General features: G+C 41.4%; 1 protein-coding gene across 4 annotated transcripts in view; it reads left to right on the top strand.

Annotated features, from left to right (window-relative positions):
• Lypd6b (LY6/PLAUR domain containing 6B) overlaps positions 1 to 20,034 on the top strand; it is a 210,410-nt gene that overhangs the window by 122,562 nt on the left and 67,814 nt on the right. For all 4 annotated transcript variants that reach the window (XM_008825164.2, XM_008825165.2, XM_029559711.1 and 1 more), the window contains one exon: positions 16,262 to 16,329. The gene's annotated coding sequence lies outside the window, so the exon portion shown is untranslated. The remainder of the gene's footprint in view (positions 1 to 16,261; positions 16,330 to 20,034) is intronic.

Genomic DNA, 20,034 nt, shown 5'->3' with positions numbered 1-20,034 from the left:
GGAAAATTCTAGAATTGAGTCTAACTACAGGATGTATCCTACCAATGATGTTGCTGAGTGGTGGTCAGTGAAGGATTTGTTCCACAGTCTTCTGCTGGGACACTACAGTGGAGGGTGTGGCTCCCCAGAACACTGACTCAAATTCTCCTTCACCCTTACTATGTCCAAGATCCCAGTACTATGCTTCTAGAATGTTATGGCATGTCGTGCAGCCAAAACCTGTATGCATTTAGAACAAATCCCAAACCAAAATAGAACTCCCACAGTGAAGCAACTAGAGAGAAACATATTAACAGTTCAACTACCAAGTTACCTTTGGCTTGTGATAAACAGAAGAATCCAAGCCATTAACCCCGGAGAAGCCATCTGTGAAGGGCAGGCTTTTCTGCCTCTTGAAAGGCTCTGAGAGGAATTTAAATTAATCTTGTTTGACAGGAATTTATTTATGTATTGTGATTAGCTTCACTCCAGCAAATTGTTTGGTGCTTCAGAGTGACTGGAAGAAGCTTCAGGATTGGTTAGGGTAGGCTTGGTTGATTAGAAATTTATGTAGATATGTGAGCCAGACTACATGGGTGCACAGATGCATGGACATGATTTGAGTGTATCTGTCAAGGGGCTGGAGTTGTTTCCTAAGTTGCAGATAGTTCTGAGTCCTTTATCTTCAAGGCATGATGAGGTGGCTGCAGGGGTAGATTTCTTGACCCATGTGCTTTTGTCGTTTCAATACATAATAAATAATAGGAAAATATCTCACAGCCAGAGCCTCCCATTCCTTGGAGAGCTCTGAATTCCCCTTCTGGACGGCTGTATGTGAAAACTGGTTAAAGTCTCAAATCTTGGATATTCTTTTTAACAGCTTTTAGGCCAACACCTAAAATTACACCTGTTTAGTAATTCTAAATTGTGGTACATCTTCCCAAGGAGAAGAGATGCAGGACTTCACAGCTGAACTGGGATTCCTGGAGGCATTAGTAAAGAGTCCTGAAAGTGATAAAGGACTAGAACAAATGACTGAAAGGGCCATGGTTCCGTTCTTTACCAAACTGCAGGCATGTGAGGAACAGAGGGAAGATGCTTAGGGGGCTGACACATGTTAGGGAAGGAAGAGGGACTTGTCTCTCATCTCTAGGTCTCTTTTTGGGTCACAGACCTTGTGCAAATCCAGTACAGCTCCAGTCCCTCCCCTAGAAGACACTGAAGTTCACACTCTGCCTGACTGGCTCTCTTTCCCTCTCCTGCAGACTGTGGTATTTTTATGGAAGTATGGAGTTGATACATCTTTCCATTTTTCAATACGAGTTGGAAATAAAGATTTCTATGTGACTGTTTTCATTTGAAAATAAACAATCAAACAAACAAGCAAAACCTGGTGAAATGATCCAACGAAAAGGCACTTGCTTCTGAGCCTGAAATCTGGAACCCACGTGGTTGAAGGAAAGAATCAACTCTTGCAAATTGTCCTCTGACCTACACACACACACAATAACTAATTTCTTTTTAATATTTCATTTATTATTTTTATTTTTATGTGTATGAACGTATTGCCTCCGTGTATGTAAGTGCACCCATGGTGGACAATGCCTGTGGAGGTCAGAAGAGATTGTTGGATCCCCTTGAACTGGAGTTACAGATGGCTGTTAGCCACTAGAGAGGTGCTGGGTCTTCTGCAAGAGCAACCAATATTCTTAACTGTTGAGTCGTCTCTTCAGCCCAACTATAATTTTTTTAAGTAAAATAAAAAAAGACATTGGTATATTTAACTCCTTTTGTCCTTTTGGCATCTAGTTTGCCACTTCTGTCCTTTTTAAAGAAGTGCTGAGGAAGGCTGGGGGCAGTGGCTGACAGTTATGAAAAGAAAGCTTGTTTGGCCTGTGAAGAGTATGTGCCGATTGGATGGTGGAGGAACTGCTACAGCCTACAGTCAGACAATCCCAAGTGGCCAAACCAGTGCCATAGTTAGGATTGTAGTGAGTGCTGTGCAGAGGGAACTGTGAGAGGATGCCGACAGAAAGGGGTTAAAATGGAGACTTGAAAGATTGACGGGGGGTGGGGGGGAGAACATTCCTTCCAGAATCTAGAAAGAAATGAAAAACTGTCTTATTTCTTTATATTACATGTAAAAACAGCCATCCTCCAAATTAAGGTCTAGATAGAAAATTTTCCAAGGAAGCATTAGTATGAGATTTTGATAGGCTGTTCTGCTGTTCTTCTCAGTTTATCAAGCATAAGTTAGTCTCCTACGTTCAGCTGAATTCTTATTACCCCCCCACCACCACACACACTTTGTTTTGTCTGCATCGTAATTGCTGGTTGTTTTGTCAAACATTCAACTTACATTTTTAACACAATTACTTGAAGGCAATCCCCGTGGGAGGTTAGAGGAAGTACCTGCCTCTGGAGAGTTTGTATTTGAGGGTGGGGGCTTACACTGTCACAAGTGGGTTTCTGGCTTGCCTTCTCTCAACCAGACTTCCCCACACCTCACTCAGTGTGTATAGCCTCTCCTCCTTATGGTCATCTTGAACTTTGCTTCCTATCACACTATTCTGTACTCCTTATGCTGTCACTGCTCAGTCAGTGATGTTTTGTCAGGGTACATTCCCTTCCATTTATACTGTGTGGTTTTGCCTTGAGGTTACTGTTGGATAAGCACATACCATTTGCGGCCTGGAACCCTTGGTCTTCTTGTGCTGGTGTGGACCAGTTACTCTGTGCTTACTGTGAAACTCTTGCCTTGGGTTTCCCTTTCTGATTCTTCCTCACTGGGACTTTTGCTTCTGGAATCCTCTAAAATGCCTTCCTTTGCCCATTCTTTGTTTGTTTGGTGTACATCGTCTGATTTTCCCCAAAGCATCATTTAATAAAAGCTAGGCTCTTGAATCTTTGCATATCTAAAAATATTTTAAATTCTGTGTTCAGACAAGTTAGTTTTCAAGTGTGAGGAAAGAATAAAGATGGAAATTGTGGGCTAGAGAGATGGCTCAGCAGTTAAGAGCACTGACTGCTCTTGCAGAAGACCCAGGTTCAGTTCCCAGCACCCACATGGCAGCTAAGAACCATCTGTAAGCCTAGTTCCAGGGGACCTGACATCCTCTTCTGGCCTCTGCAGGCACTTCACAACACTGGTGCATTTACATATGTGCAGGCATAACACTCACACACATAAAATTGAATAAATAAATAAAGTTAAAAAACAAAAAGATGGAAATCATTTTTCTTCAGGACCATGCAGGTGTTTCCCATGTTTCCCTATGTCTGTGGTTATGGAAAAGTCTGATGTCATATGTGTTCCTGGTCTTTCTCTTTGTCCTCTCTGGTTACTTTTTGAATCTTCTTTTTCTCCTGTGCTTTTGAACAATGCACATGTCTTTCCATTTATTTGTTGGGACTGCTCTTGGCCCTTTGAGTCTGGAAGTATGGGGATAACTTTACTGGGTATGTCTCCTGTCTTACCTAATCTTGTCACCAAAATTAATCTTAAATTTTGAGATCATTCAACACTATCTATTCAATCTGCCTTCCTACTGTGTAATCATCTTATTTAAATCTAGCTAGCCTTTAGGCAAACAATGTAAACAATCTTACTAGGCCTTGGGCTCCTCTAGTAATCAACTTTGAAAAGCTGAGCTAAACACATAGCCTTAATCTTAGATTACGTTCCCTATTTTTTCCTCATGACCCTTCCTTGCTCCTGACCCAGAATACTGTATCTGTGTATATGCTGTGAAAATACCAATGCTAAAAGCAGCTAGAATTATCCATAGTTTGGGTTGCAAACCACAGGTAGGATGAACTTGATAACATCTGTTTGTGGTTATATATGCTGTTCTGGGTCCGTTGGGGGTCAGAAAAGAATATTCTTCCCTGATGAAACAAAGTTCCTTATTTCCTTCCCCATGCTATGTTGGATGAAATGCTTAAATAAAAAAGAGAATATACCTTTTGTTGGAAGAAGAGTTCTGAGAGAAATAAAAAGGAACAGTGCTGAGGACAGACTGGGCTCACTCTTGGTTTAAATTACTCCAAGAGTTCAGACTCTGCTACACGTGGCATCTGCAAGACACTTTAGCAAGTTGTTCCTGGGCGGTTAATCCCTTGTAGACCCTCTAGTCTATTGGTTTTGGGAATGCAAAGAACATTTCATTATCTTCATGTTTTTCTTCTCTTTGGTTGTATCTAGAACTGTTTGACTTTTGTACAGATCATCTGTGCCTCTTGCCATTCTTGTTCACAAAATTTTCTACTTCCTGAAAAATTATTTGACTTCATTTTTCAGCCTGCTACTGATTTAAAAAAGTGTTTCTCCCCTTTAATGTCTCTTTCTTCTAAGAATCCTTCCTGGCTTTCATTGTTCCTTTTATTTAAGAGCGTTCTATCTGTGAAACAAGAACTGGGTGCTATTTTTTTTTTTCAACTTAAAATAAGATTCTTTTTTTTTTTTTTGAAACAGGATCTTCTTGTAGTCCCAGCTGGCCTAGAACTTACTGTGTAGATCAGGCTGGACTTGATCTCAAAGAGATTCACCTGCCTCTGCCTCTCAAGTGCTGGGATTAGAAGTGTGCACTACTACATCTGGCAAAAGATTCTTTTTGTACATTTGTTTATTTGCCTATTTAATGTGTGTGTGTGTGTGTGTGTGTGTGTGTGTGTGTGTGTATGCGCGCGCATGTGTGTGTATAAGTGAACATGCAGAAGCCAGAGGACAACTTGGGTGAATCAACTCTCCCTTACTATCATGTGGATGGGTCCTGGGAATTGAACTTAGGTCATCAGACTTGGCAGCAAGCACATTTAACTGCTGGGCCATCTTATAAGTACTTTTTCATCTTTTGAGGAATTTTTTCACACACACACACACACACACACACACACACACACAGAGGCATGCATGTACACACACAGTCCTCACTGTTTTTGAGCTGTGTGCTGCTGTTTGTTTCAACTCCACTCTTCACTTGGAGACTTTCTTTGCATGTCTGCTCATTCTTAGGTGAAAGTTCAGTATATTTGGCAGTGGGATTCAACTTTGCTATGGGTGGTGGAGAATGAGTATGAATTGTTTCTCTGGAGTCATCATCTAGTCTCCTTGGTTGAGCAAAGAGTCCACAGACTGAAGGAGCATATTCTATAGCTGGATATTGTGCAATAGGTCAGGGTGGTTTAGTACCTAAACTATCACTGCTCCTTTTACATACTGCTCCTTTGGCCCTGATGCTTTTTTAAAATTTTATTTTTTATTTTATGTGTATGAGTGTTTTGCCTGCATGTATGTAAGTGTACCACATGCATGCCATGCCCATGGAGACCAGAAGAGGAGACCAGATCCCCAGGAACTGGAGTTACGGATTCTTGTTAGCTGTCATGTGGGTACTGAGACCCAAACCCTGGTCCTCTGGGAGAGCAGCCAGTGCTCTTAACTATTGAACACTGGCTGCTCTTCCATCTTTCCAGCCCCTATTCCTGATGCTTTTGAGATCAGAGAGACTTTGTATTAAATTTTTCCTTAGGATGAGGCCCTAGGCTTTGGGATAAACCACCTTGCTGTGCAGGGCTGGGACAGGCTCTGGAAATTTAAATTGCTGTCTCTTTTAAATAATTCCTATGTGTCACTGAATGATCCACCCTTTGTGGTGCCTGGTGCCTCCAGGTGCTGAATATCTCAGTGGTTCCCTAGGTTGATCTAGCTTGTTTCTTAATGGGATCCTACTGTGTGCTGTTCTCAGGTACCTAGGCTGTTAGGGCCAGTTGCTATGTATTCTGTGTTCCCAGTCTTTATCCTACAATTATTTCTTTCATGTTGTCTTTGTCCTAATAAAGAAATATTTAATTATATTAACCAATAATATTTCTACTAGGGATTAGGGAACGGAAGGATGAACATGTATTTACTAGTCTGGGCTTTTAAACAGAATATTTTCCTTTTTCCTGATCCAAAACCTCTTATACCTCTAATACCTCTAAGACCTGTGTTAGTCAGCTTCCATCACTATGGCAAACTGTCTGAAGTAATCAACTTACAAGGAGAAAAGGTTTATTTTTAGATCATGGTGTCAGTGCATGGTCACTTGGTCCTCATGCCTTTGGGTATATGGTAAGCCAGTGTAGCATGGAAGAAAGTGCATGATAGGATACTGATCACCTCATGGACTCCAGGAAGCAAACAGAAAAACAAGAAGAGGCCAGCTCCAATGACTAACTTCCTTCCACTAAGGCCCCACATACTACAGGTTCCACCACTCCTTTTAGCACCAAAGCTGGGGACCAGGCTTTAAACTCAGAGTCCAAACTACAGCAGGATCATAGCTCATCAATTTTTTTTTTTTGGTCTTTTTGAGGCAGGGTCTCCCTGTAGCCCCAGCTGTCCTGGAACTCACCAGGTAGACCAGGATGGCCTCGAACTCACAAAGATCCGCCTGCCTCTACCTCCCAAGTGCTGGGATTAAAGGTGTGCGCCGCCATGCCCAGCCTTAGCTCATCTATTTTTGTATTTTATTACCTTTTCATAGTTCCTCTACTTTTGGCTCCCCTTCATATCCAACAAATATATCCAAGCCTAATTATCCTTTGGCATTCTGATTCCTCCCGAGGTTTTCCCAACACTAAAGAGTAGTTTGACTTTGCTATTTTCAGTATTTTTAGACCCATGGCACCCCTTGACTCTTCCCTGACTGTTGTCAGATTCTCTGAAAGGTCACCAATTCTGTTGCTGTGGAATCCTACCTTGATTCTTCCTGTGCCCCAATGTCAGCTGCCCTTCTACTCTGGCCCTGCCAGTTTCATGAGCTTGCCTTGTGTGCTTGTTCCTGAGCACCTGCGTCACCCCAGGCCCTCGTCTCTGCTCTTTCTTTGCTGAAATTAATGCATCCATTGCTGGGTATGCAGCTGTTTCCTTTAATGAGGAATCCTGGACCTGCTTGGTAAGTTGACCTTCTTGTTTTGATGCAGCCCAACACTCACAGATGCCTGTTGGAGATACTTACAAAAAGGTCCTGCTGAGTCCTCAAATTCACACATCTAAAACCACATCAAATTTGTTTCCCACAGCCAGTTTTTCCTTGTGTTGCGCATTCTTGTTAATGGTGTCACTGTCCTCTGATTCATTTAACTTAAACCCTTAGGGCATTTCTGAGCCTCTACTGTTTCTCTCCCTGGAATCCAATTAGTTCTATAGTCCTCATGGTGTCCCAGAACCTGTTCTTGCCTTTGGGTTTTATCACTGCTGCCTTTGTTGGCAACTATATCCCCTCCTGCTTAAACCAGTGGAACACATAATGCTTTTTCTAGCTCTACTTTCCCTTCTGCCTGGTTCATCTTCTACACCAGTGCATCCAAGATGTGACCTGGTGCCATGAACATGACCCAGAATCCATGCAGAGGTGTTTGGGAGACTGCCCTGCCGGGCCTCCTCTTCTGCTTCTCACCATACACTTACTTGGTGGCTTTGAAGCAGGAGTAGATTGTTTACTTTCATTTAACTTGTGTATTTTCCAGATCCCATGTCTTAAGTTCTTTCCCTGACTCCCCAACATTTGTTCATAAAAAAATTCAGTACTGTTTATCCTTCAAGATCTGTCTTAATTCTGTGAAACTCATCCTGTTTTCAGAAGCTCCCTTTTCTGTGCTTCTCACAGAAATCCACTTGTATTTCTTTTATACACTGACAGCATTGTATGAATCACTGCACTTATCCCATCCTTCCCATATGCCAACATGTGAGCTACTCAAAGCCAAGGACTGTATCATTCTCCTACTGCATATGCTTTTTATTGACAAAATATTTGTGAGAATATACCACGTGCAAGGTGCTGTGCTGCACTCCATTGGAGAGGCCCACAGGTAAGAAGAGTTTCATCTGTATTGTGCCATTTATGAAGACTCAAGGACCACTGAGTCTTCTATGGAGAAGACAAGAATTTGCCAGCTATCAGGCATGTGGAGAGAGAGAGGAGAGAGGAGAGAGGAGAGAGAGAGAGAGAGAGAGAGAGAGAGAGAGAGAGAGAATGCATACATACATGTCATAGTACACATGTAGCATTTGGAAGACAACTTTGGGAACTTTTGGAAGTCAGTTTTTTCTTTATACCAAGATTTCTGGAGATCTAACTTATGTCTCAGACTTGCACAGCAAGAACTTTAGTTGAACTATTTCAACAACCCTGATTAATGTTAAAAGAAAACTCCAGTGAGACTGATGAAGCTGGACAAGGGATTATGGATTAGTTTTTAAGTTGGGTCTTTCCATGTAAGCTGTTAACAAGGAGATAAGAGTAGAGCAAGCCTAGAAAAGAGGTAGGCATGAGCACATGCATACAGTGTACACACACACACACACACACACACAGGCACACACACAAGCACACAATACATAAATATATAAAAAGATTTGGTTTAAGCCAGGTGTGGTGGTTCATGCCTTTAATCCTAGCACTTAGGAGGCAGAGGCAGATGGATCTCTATGAGATCAAGACCAGCCTGGTCTACATGGTAAGTTCTAAGTCTGTAAAGGTTACAGGAAGACCCTGTCTAAAAAAGAGCAAAAATAAATAATAAATAAATAAATGATTTTTTAAAAGATTTAGTCTAGTTTGAGCTTTTTAGCAAATATCTGGGGAGAGCAAGGCCATGCTCAAGGCTGTACACACTCAGGCCCCAAGCATGGTTCATTGTCTCAGCATTATTACTTGAAAATTTCTCATATAAAAGAAATATTATCTCTACATAGGCAGTCCTTACAGAAAATGTTAAATCTGCAGGAATTCTTGGCGTCTGATTGGCAAAAGGCCTTAAGCAGACTCCAGAGGACCTTTTTTAGTTTCTATGTGTCCATGATTTTCCCTGTCTTTCTAGCCTGCCTCAATGCATTCTGATTCTGGCGGTAAATTGAATGGTATCTATGCTGGATAGCTTTAGTGTCAACTTGACACACCTGGGTTGAGGGAACCTCAATTGGAGAATTGCCTCCATTGAACCGGCCTGTGGCCATGTCTGTGGGGCATCTTCTTGATTGTTATGTGATATGGGAGGGCCCAGCCCACTGTGGGTGGTGTCACCCCTGGGCAGGTGGGCCTGTGTTGCATAAGAAAGCCGTTTGAGCAGGGGCCGGGGGAGCAAGCCAGTAAGCAGCGTTCCTCCGTGGCCTGTGCTCCAGCTCCTGCCTCCAGGTTCTTGCCTGAGTTCCTACCTTGGGCTCCCTGATGAACTGTGACCCAGGAGATGTAAGACAAATAAACCCTTTCCTTCCCACATTCATAGTGGTCAGAGTGTTTTGTCACAGCAGTGGAAAAACAAACTAAGACAAACACAAGTCCTCACCTCCTGTACCTATGAAGTAATTAAGATAAAGATCTTGGGATGGGCACATCCTGGGTTCAGTGTGGACCCCTGTTGCTGAGACCTTGGATTCAATGACTTTTGTCCTTATTAGAGAAAGAAGAGGCAAGTTAGCAAAAAGACCAAGGGGATGGGCATGTGAAAGCCTTGCAGGAGGTGCATGCAACTGGGCAGCTGCCAACCAGGGGCTGTGAGACTGTCAACAGCAGCGGAAGCTAAGGGAGGGCATGGGAAGATCCCCCAGGTCTTGATTATATACCTCTGGTCTTCCCAACTGTCAGGGAATCAATTTCTGTTGTGTTAAGTCACCCAATTTTTGGTAATTTAACGTTAAATAGCTCTGGGAAACTAACTCGGGTAGGCTCAGATTTAAAATAGAGAACAGGAATTTACCACCCAGCTACTGTCTTAGCTGTTATTTTATATGATCTATGGAGAAAATAGATATTCATTGTGAGGACTTCAGTATTGATACAGATGGTTTGGTATGGGGGGGCATTGGGGTGTAATGCTGAAAACGAGGCAGGTAGAGTAGATTTGCTTCCCTACAGAGAAAACCATTTCCATGAGAAAACCATTTCCAAACAAGAAGCAGCCAGTGGTTATTTACTGAGATTTGATTCTGCCCACTGCTGTGATGGGCACCAAAAGGGTTATAGTATCTTAACAGTCCATGGGGACCTTGAGTGATCACAGTGCATCAATTAAAACCATTTAGCAAAGTCAGTGTATAATTATCGGTAAAAGACCTTAAGGACTGTTTAATTCTTTATTTTTATTTTTTATATTTATCTGTTGATTGTGTGTGCATGGCATTTTTCAAATTCATTAGATAGTTGAAGTTTTAAAAAATTCATCATTGCAATTGAGATTTTGTGCCAGAGTCACACAGCGGGGTGTGTCCCTTGACCCTTTAAAGTCAAATCATTCCTTGGCTTGAGGCTTGGTGCTAACTGATTGAATAGCAGACTCCTGCAATGTGTAGGCTGAGAAATCATCCTTTCTTTTCTTCCTTCCCTTCCTAGGAAAATACTCCAGAAGCTTGCAGAATCAGCAGGGGGTGGAAGCACAATCACCCTGGGTAATGGGGACTGAATACATTCAGAGACTGTCTTCTCTAAGTGGATGACAAGTTTCCTGTTCACCTGGCTGATTGCAGCAGTCTTCTCTCCTTTCTCCTTTTGCTGCAGAGGCTTGGATAATGTCGGCAGTCCCCTGTGACTGAGATGTGCCCTGAACAAGAATTCCCAGTCTGGGCTGTGCAGCCTGGGGATGACCCAGAGGCTTGGTTTGCTGACACAAGGAATGCCAGAGGCATTACTTCTAAAGCAAGGGGATTTCTTATTAATTTCTTTATACTTCTGGCCAAAGCTATGTCCATCTCCTGTGCACTTTATCAGGAAAGGGTTAAGATCACTTGACCAAGACCTGGGGTAGAGCCTGATGGGTCTGGGACATGAAGACCATCTACATGATCTGTCTACCACTGCCACTGGGGCTTTCTTCCAGCAGTCCCTCTTCCTCTGGTCCTTTCTGATCACAGCACCATTCCGTTTGAGCCATACGGTCAGAAATCAGATTTAATGCCCACTATACTACAGATATACACTGTCTATGGCGAGTGTAGAAATTAAAGTCTGGTGACTCTAAGCACTAATAAGAGATCTCAGTCAACTCTGAATTTCTTACTGTGCAAGGCATTTGTCCCCTACTTCCATTTTTCTTTTAAAGAGGAGAGAGAGCAGAGGCTTAATAAGAGGCACCCAAACCACATCTGGGTATCGAGGCAAGAGAAACGATACAACTTCTGGAGGACAACCTCTTGATAATGCTCAGTTATTTGGTAAAAGCAAGACGGTCCTACATTGTGGAGGCCAGAGGGCCTGGAACAGTCAAGGGCCCTCCATTTTGGAGTAAAGGCCTTCTTGTGGCTCTCTCTGCATTTAGAGATCACTCTGATTGGAACTGAAGATGTGAATGACAGCGAGGTCCTTGAGAAGGAGAGGAGAGTATCCCTGAGATGTCTTCCCTGGGAATGCTAGCAGAGGGAAATGACATACTGTCATAACAAAGTACCAGAGACCAGTAGCTTAAACAGTAGAAATGTATTTTCTCACAATGCTGGAGGTTGGAAGTTTGAGATGTAGTTGTCAGTGTGCTTATTCCCTCTGGAGGACTCTTTACCTAGTCTTCTGTGTTCACATCTGTGTCCTAATTTCCTCTTAAAATTTGCCAGTCATACTGGATTAGGTCATTAGGTTAATGACCTTGTATAAACTTAATTGCCTCTTTAAAGACTGTATCTCCAAGTAAGTCATGTTCTAAGGTACTAGGGTTAGCATTTTAGTACATGCATGGGATGGGCACTGTGTAGCCCATAACAGAAGAGAATTGGCACTGTACCAAACTCAGGCTCGATTTTATTGACTACTGATAAGCCCTGATTACTTTGCTGGGATTTTTGAGAATGGATCCAGGCCAATGAGACTGGCTTTTTCAGTGGGAAAGTAGGTTGTGCATAGAAAGGTATGAATGGACTTGATGACAACTTGGAACATTGGAATGCTTGTCACATTTAAAACTTCCGTACTCAATTATGCTCCTGGTTTCCTTCCAGAGTGTATACTACCGATACCCTGAGAATGGGAGACAGAGAACAGACTGCCTTCTAGTTCTCAGGATTTCTGATTAGGTCTCTTGTATTAGCATCTGTATTAATTATTTCTCTCATTGCTGTAGCACAATACCTGACAAAAATGCCTATTTTTGACTCACAGTTGGAGGGCATAGTCTATCATGGCAGGAAGACATGGGGTGAGGGTGGAGACAGACAGATACCCGAAACTCATTGGCCAGCCAGCCTAGCCAAATAAATGAGCTCCAGGCTCAGTGAGAGACTCTGTCTCAAAAAATAAGATGGAGAGTGATCGAGGGAGATACCTAACATAGGTCTTTGGTCTTTGCATACATGTGTACGTGTGTGTATTTGCATGCATATGTAAACACAACCCCACAAATATGTATACCCCCCATTAACTATCATAGCATTCAACTGGGGGTGTCAGCTTCTATAGCCCATAAAATGTATGTTTCTGGGGCTCAGCAGTTGTGATTGCATGCTGCTCTTGGAGAGGTCCCAAGTTTGGTTTCCAGTACCCACATCAGGTGGCTCACAGCTACCTGTAACTCCAGCTCAGTGAGATCCAGTACCCTCTTCTGGCCTCCATGGGCACATGCACATTCATGCAGACACACAAATACACATATTTTTTAAAGTTTATATATTTATATATATATATATATATAAATTTAAATGTGTGTTTTAGAGGCAATGGATTATTTACCTATGTATTAAATAATAATCTTAATAGTGTTCATTTTTCTCTTTTTTCTTTATATTATAAAAGCAAAGCCAAATAAAAATCTCTTTCACTGGAAGTCACTCTTATTTTTGAGACAGGGTCTCCCAGGCTGGCCCTGAATTTGCTATGTAGCCAAGGCTGGCCTTAAACTCCTGGAATTCCTACCTGTGGTTCCTGAGTGCTGGGATTATAGGTATGTGCCATCATGCCTAGTTAAAAAAAAATCAATCTTTGATTTTTGCATGATGAGGCTAGAGAGATGGCTCAATAGTTAAGAGCACTGACTTCTCTTGCAGAGCAGGTTTGGTTCCCAGCACCAGCTAACAACCGTATGTGATTCCAGTTCCAGGGGACCTGATGCCCTCTTCTGGCCTCCGTGGGCACTGCACAACAGGGGTGCACTAAAATACATGCAGGCAAAGCACTCATACACATAAAATAAAAATAAATAAATCAAAAATTTTTTTAAAATGCATGAGGAACCAAGGAATTAATTGTCCATAATTTTCTACAACAGCTTTTGTTGTTGAAATGGCATATCTCCAGCTCTCTGAGTGCAGACTGGAGAATGAACTTCAACTTGGCCAAGTGCTTGATGATCTGGGATGACAGTGATCCTTCTAGCTGGGACATTTTGTTGAACAAAGTGGCCTGAATCCCTGCTGGTTCTTGTTTGGGTTGCAGTTTCCTTGCCAGTGTGCAAAGATTGTTGTTTCTCACTGGCTTTCTGTGGATGTCTTTTGAAGCCGCTCCCTTGGCCACTTTTGTGCATTCGGTATGTGGTGGCATCCCTGCCTCTTGCCATCTGCCCTTCACTCCTCTTTGAAGTGAGGGCCTAGGTAGAGTGGAGCTTTTTCTGTTTTTACATTTTCTTGTTGGGAACTGTGCTTATCTGAGGACCCATGTTTCCCATAGGGGTTACATACCTTCTCTATATACTATAGAAATGACAGCTTTTTGGTGGGCAGCAGGCTAGAGGGAGGCATGCTGTCTGTTTGACTTTCATAAGGTGTTTTAGCAGCAAGGGTGGAACTTGTGCTTCATGGTTCTGCAGCTTGTGATTTCTTGACCTCAATGGAAACTCCTCATCCCGAGCTGAGGGTCAAGAATGGCCATTCAAGACAAAGTGATATTAAGCATTCTAGGACACGTTGGCTACCAAGTGGGGGATGGTTTAATCTCACTTCTGCTTTAAATATGAAGAACATTAATTAAGATTGTGTGGAGGGATTTTACCAGACCCTTAGGAAAGAAAAACTACTTAATGATTTTTGTTTTCTTGCTGCTGTTACTGATTCTCAAACTAGGATTTGTATAATTAAAGGCTCCTTGTGGAGCTCTTCCGTCTCCTGTGCTTATTCTTCTTAGGATAAAGCTAATATTTTTAAAATGAAGACTTTTTACCTTGTAAATGCTTGATAATTACCCAGTGAGTTAATCATATAAAAATGGATTCAAGGATAAATAGAACGTGGTATATAGCTGGTGAACTATTATTTATCTATGAAAGAATGAAATTCAGACTCATGCTATGACATGAATGAGTCTTGAACACACTGTGCAAAGTTTAATATGCCAGGCACAAAAGATATGATTGCACTGTTAGGAAGTAATCTAAATAAGCCAACTCGCAGTGGGTAGACAATAGAGGTCACCAGGGCAGAGGAGAGTTAGATTTAGTGACTGCCGAATTCCTTTTTGGGGCAATGAAAGGTTCTGGAAAGGGACAATAGTGGTAGTTGGTCAACATTGTCAGCAATGCCCTGAGTTGCATACTTTAAAAGGGCTGACATGTATACTCACAATTTACAAGTTAAAAATGATTCTAATGCAGGAATGGTTTTTGAAACATATACAAGTGCAAAAATATAAAGATTAATCTTTTATTATTTAGGTATCTATTGCCTGAGTTTCTAGAACTGTCTGTTGGCAATTTCTCTGTGGATCTGCCATTGGGAGGCATAGAGGAACCTTCCATATCCTGTTCTTCCCATTGTAGCTCAATTCCCACCCAACTTTTTGTTGGGAGAAATAATACTATTTGTAGAAATATCTCAAAGAATATAGAATCCATTTATTCTTCTAGAAATAATAATTTTATTTCCAGATAAAGTCATAGGATCAGATCGCTTCCTGCTTGGTGCTTGGGTGGGTTTTCTTTTTCTTTTCTTTTTTGTATTCCTTGCTAAATCACATTAGTGGCTTGTGTCTGGTATCACCTCTCCCATGAAGCATGTGGTAAGAGAGTCCCTCCTCTACATACTTAGGGATATTGTTAATTAATTACTTCCTGTCTCTTTCCCCTAAAAGTACATGATAAAGGATACTTAGGAATTTATCCAAGGAAAAGAAGGGTAGTACCTTGAGAGACAGACATTTTTAATGACAAGGATACGACTATCCCTGTGTTTTATCCTAGATTCAGTGTGATTATTACCTTGGATCTAGTTTCTTAGCATTGGCCACTGGAATGCTCAGAGACCATAAGTCACATCAAATAATAGTTTAGGACTTTGAAGCTCAGTTTTCTGCGAATTTTTTCCTGTTCTTGCCTCTTTTTAAAGATGTTGTATTCTTTACGTATTAAATATATATTGTGAATTAACTCATCCTTTTAAAAAGTTGGACAATGCATTAGTTAGGGTTCCCTGTAAATATATAAAAGAGATTTAAGAAATTGGCTCATGTAATTATGAGCCATAGCTCATGGCCTGGCAAATTTGAAATTTTCAGAGTAGGCCAGCAGGCTGAAGAGTTGGGGAAGTTATTGTCGATATCTTGAGTTCGATACTAATTTAGAGGGAGAACTCCCAGTTTTTCTCTTTAAAACTCTGTTGATTGAGTGAGGCCTATCCACATTATGAAAAGCGAGTCACTGATTAAAATGTTAATCACATCTAAAATAATATCTTCACAGCAACATCTGGGCTGATATTTAACTAAACACTGGGCACCATAGCCTAGCCAAACTGACCACAAAACTAACTGCCATAGATAGGGGTATGTCTTAAAATTGTTGTCTTACATATTTGCTTATTTGAGTACATGTAAGAGAATATTACAGTTCCCTTCCGCCTTATCTAGGTTCAAGTTTCATGTTGTCATTATTTCATCAGCTGGTAGGGCTGTCTTCCAAACCAAGGTGGGTTAAATGGCATAGAGTCTTCATTGTGGATGTGTTGAAGGTGTGAATGCAACAGGCTGCCAAACACGGTGGTATAAGTCTATGCCGTGGTGAGTTCTGCCAGACAACCCTTGGGAATCAGCCATTTTTGTGGATAGATGTGATGAGGTATGTGATTTCACCATTATTGCATTCCCAATTAGTTGGGGCCCAGGTGTGTTTTAATAAATGTTAACTCACTCTCTGTTACACTAACGGCCCCGCCTTGACTTGATTCCAGAAATTTCGTGCATTTGATATTGTTCTTTTGATTATGTGGTTGCTGTTCTATTCTGAAAGGTCTTCAAACATCCAGAGACCTGCTTTTTTGTTAGGAAACATTCCAGTTGTTCAGGAATGTAACTCAGCAGTGGCAGCTCTGACTTTGTCTTTTTCTCTTCAGTAGGCTAGTTACATTGCCGGGTGCAGACCTCTTCCTTGTGGCAGAGTGGAGCCGCTGTCTTTTTAAAGGTAAGAACCACAGCTATTATAGACACCCTTGGGTTGGCTTAGCCTGTTGAGCATCCATAGGAACTCCCGTATGCCTTGGAACTCTGTTTTCCTCTGTTTGCCAGTTTACTATTCCATCCCTCTGCTCACAGTGGTCCTGGGATTTGGAAGCCTTACTTGGGCTTGTTATATTTCTGTTGAGCACATGGAGGGAGTCTCCAAGCCTAGGGACTGCTCTGTCAATTAAAGACTTACCTTGTACCACTGAAGTCAGTCATTTGGTCAATTGAAAGAACTCACCTAGAATGACCTTCCTAGACTCTGGGGTGGGAGTATGTGGGTGTGAGGCATAATGCTTGTAAGTGTCTGTGTCAAAGTACATACATTGCTGACTAAACTTGGTAAGGATGGATACTAATTATTCAGTGCTTGTAATTCTCAGACATTTAAATGTCAAAGTTTAGGAAACATTTACTAATCCAAAATAGGGTGAAAGTGTTGGTCCATCAAAGAAGAGATGGGCATAGATGTGGGCACATTTACAGCTCTGTATTTTGTTAATGATGGCTTTCAGCTTCACTTACAAATTTGGCTTTCGATGTGGTGCTTAACACAGAGGCTGACCGTGGTAGGTTGATAGCCTACCATGACTTGTTTTTCCCAGGTAAAGCAGTCAAACCAGAGGTCAAGCTGCGAGAGTGCCAAGCAATGCCTTTTTTTTGTGGCTGTAAAAACTCAGCTTGGTCTGCCTAATTATCTCCTCCTAGCCGTCATGGATGCCAGCCCCCAGCCCAGAGGCCTCTGCCTTGTGAACAGACCTCCCACCTTGTATCTGATGGGTGGAAACCAGGGAGCAGGCACCCAGAGGAAATTGTCTGAGATCATGAGCTGTTTGGGCCCTGGCCATGTTTACATTTCTTTTCTTGTCGAAAGAGCAGATTGAATTATTAGCATCAGTGTTTGTTAGTGATAATTATATGTTTCAAGTACAAAGTAGGATTCTGTAAAATATCTAGTAGGATGCCTTCTTCTTTGCATTTCTAAATGAATGACATGGTACTGTCCTAATTAGGCTCAGGAAAACAAGTAGGAACCTGGATAATAACATCACTGTTTTCCTGGGGTTTAGGGATAATGTGGGAGCTATTACTTCAGTGTAAGACTGTGTTACTAGTTGTCCCCCAAAATGTGAAGATCAGAGAGGTGACAGTCCAGCTGTGAGACATATGGAGGTGGAGGGTCATCTTCCAAGGCCAAGAAATTTTCCTGTAACAGTGTTAACCACAGTACTGGGAACATTGAAACCATGGTGGTAATACTGATCATAGCTCTAATAACCAGCACCATCATGAAAGCTAACATTATTGGGTCCTACTTTCTTAGGCACCAGACTAAGTTTTTATATGCATGATCTCTTGTAATCATCATTGTATTCCTGGGAGGAAGATTCTATTAGTATCTACCTTTTATAGAAGAAGAAATTGAGTTACCTAAAGTTAGCCAAGCTGAAAAGTGACAGAAGTGCACTGTAGCTCCTAGCTCCTAGAACATCCTAGGACAGGGCCCAGTACACATATAGACACTGTGGCTGGCTGACTTCATGCTTTTTACCTGCCTGCCTTGCCATTTTCCTACCTCTTACCGTTAGTACTTTATCTGTCCTGCACTAAGGAAGCCATGAATTTATACACACACACACACACACACACACACACACACACACACCCTGTCTCTTTTCTCCCTCTTACCCTTAGTTCTCTATCTATCCCTCCCTAAAGAAGAGATGAATATATACACACACACACACACACACACACACACACACACACACACACACACACACGTGAAATTTTCAGTCTTTCTGATCAGTAGAGAACGGAAGGTCGGTGTCTGGGCCTCCTTGGCAGCATGTACCTGGCGATGCTCACTTTGCATTGCTTTGTTCGTGTCATGAAGATGTCTATCCACATCACCCACATCACTATGTAATACTAAGACCCATGGAATAAAACAGCTTCCAGTGTAGCCAGATATAGCTGTGTCTGGCCTTAAATTCTGTCACGGCCTAAAAGGAATGAAAGCCTGCATTTCCACTATATCCTTCTTCAAAGATCTGTAGTGGTACAGAAAGCTTGCCTCCTTTACCCAAGTTTTATTAACTGTTCTTATCTTTTCTCAAGTCAGTTTGCTGACTTGAATGCCCTCACTGGCCCTAGGTAGATGTGATGAGAGCTTGGAATCTGCTTCCAAGTGGTAGTTGGTAAACCTGCTGGCAAGTAAACAAGTGTCCTGGTTTCATGTGTGTGTGCTTGTGTTACAAATGCTGTTAATGATAAACCCTCATTTATGGAGGGCTATCAACAATTATCTATTGCTTAATAAAGCACTCTGTACTTGTGCCTTAAGACAAGACTTTTAAACCTGATGTGGTAGTACATACCTTTCATCCTAGCACGCAGGAAGCAGAGGCAGGCAGATCTCTGTGAGATTGAGGCCAGTCTGGGCTACATAGTAAGTTCCAGGCCAGCTGGGGCTACAGGGAAACCCTGTTTCAAAAATACCAAAAAAAAAAAAAAAAAAAAAAGAGGGAAAAAAAGACAAGAATTTTATTTGCTTGTGATTCCGTGGATTAGCAACTGGAGCTGGGCCCAGCTGGGTGGTCCTTGAGCCAGTGTTGAGTGGGTCATCCATACCATGATACTGAACTAGAGCCCTGGAGCTGGGGTTTAGGGTAGGTCTTCTGAAACATTTTCTACTCATGACCACTTTTTCCTGAAAAATTTTTACATAATTCCTGGCATATGAGCATATAAAATAGGCATACAAATCAAAGTCACTGACAATAAATCACAAAGAAATTTATTTTAAAACAATTCTTTGACATATATCTATATATATAAACTCTACTATTTATTAAAGATGAAAGCAATGTATGCTCATGTGATGCATGTGCTTATTTGTCTAAAACAATACGGTCCAAAGACATACTAATTTGACACTTATATGCTGAAGAATGACAGGAAAATACTAAGAGATTTGTTTTCTATAATTAAACCATTATATGTCTTTGTTTATTTGAGGCATGGTCTCTTGTAGCTTAGACTGGCCTCAAACTTTTTATGTGGCTGAGGATGACCTTGAAGTCTTGATACTGCTTCCATCTCCCAATTGATGGGATTATAGGCATTCTTCACCATGCCCAACTTAAACCATTATATTTCTATAAGAGTAGAAAACATTTTTTAAAATTATTTATTTAATAACCACATACTTAGAAGAAGCATTTCATTACGACAGCATTGACACATTCAGTAACAATTTCCAGAGCTAAGATGCATCCTAAACTCTGTAAGACATAAAATTAAATGAGGTTTTAACCTTTAAAAAAGATCTCCATTTCATTAAAATACACAGTTTCATACAGAAAAATTTATTTTAATGCAATTGACATTAAGATGTTTGCACATGCGTTTTTAATCTCCATATATAACTGACTAGTCACAGTCGGTTACTTTCTGAGCTCCTTGGCATCTGAGCATGGAAATAAAGTCATCAGGTAGATTTCAATAGTAATTTTTTTCACATCTACTAATTATTAAAGAGCAAATTATTATGTTTTGAAGAATATTTTTTCTTATTTTTAAATTTATTTATACACCCACTTCCCAGGTAGCACCCTCCCATAGCCTCCTTCCCCCCACTAGAGCCCTTATACTTTGATATCCC

The sequence above is a fragment of the Nannospalax galili genome, unplaced genomic scaffold (genome assembly GCF_000622305.1).
Source record: "Nannospalax galili isolate Female #2095 unplaced genomic scaffold, S.galili_v1.0 scaffold87, whole genome shotgun sequence".
Lineage (NCBI taxonomy): Eukaryota > Metazoa > Chordata > Mammalia > Rodentia > Spalacidae > Nannospalax > Nannospalax galili.
Note: the sequence above shows the minus strand (reverse complement) of the source record. Positions and strands in the feature narration are given on the sequence as shown.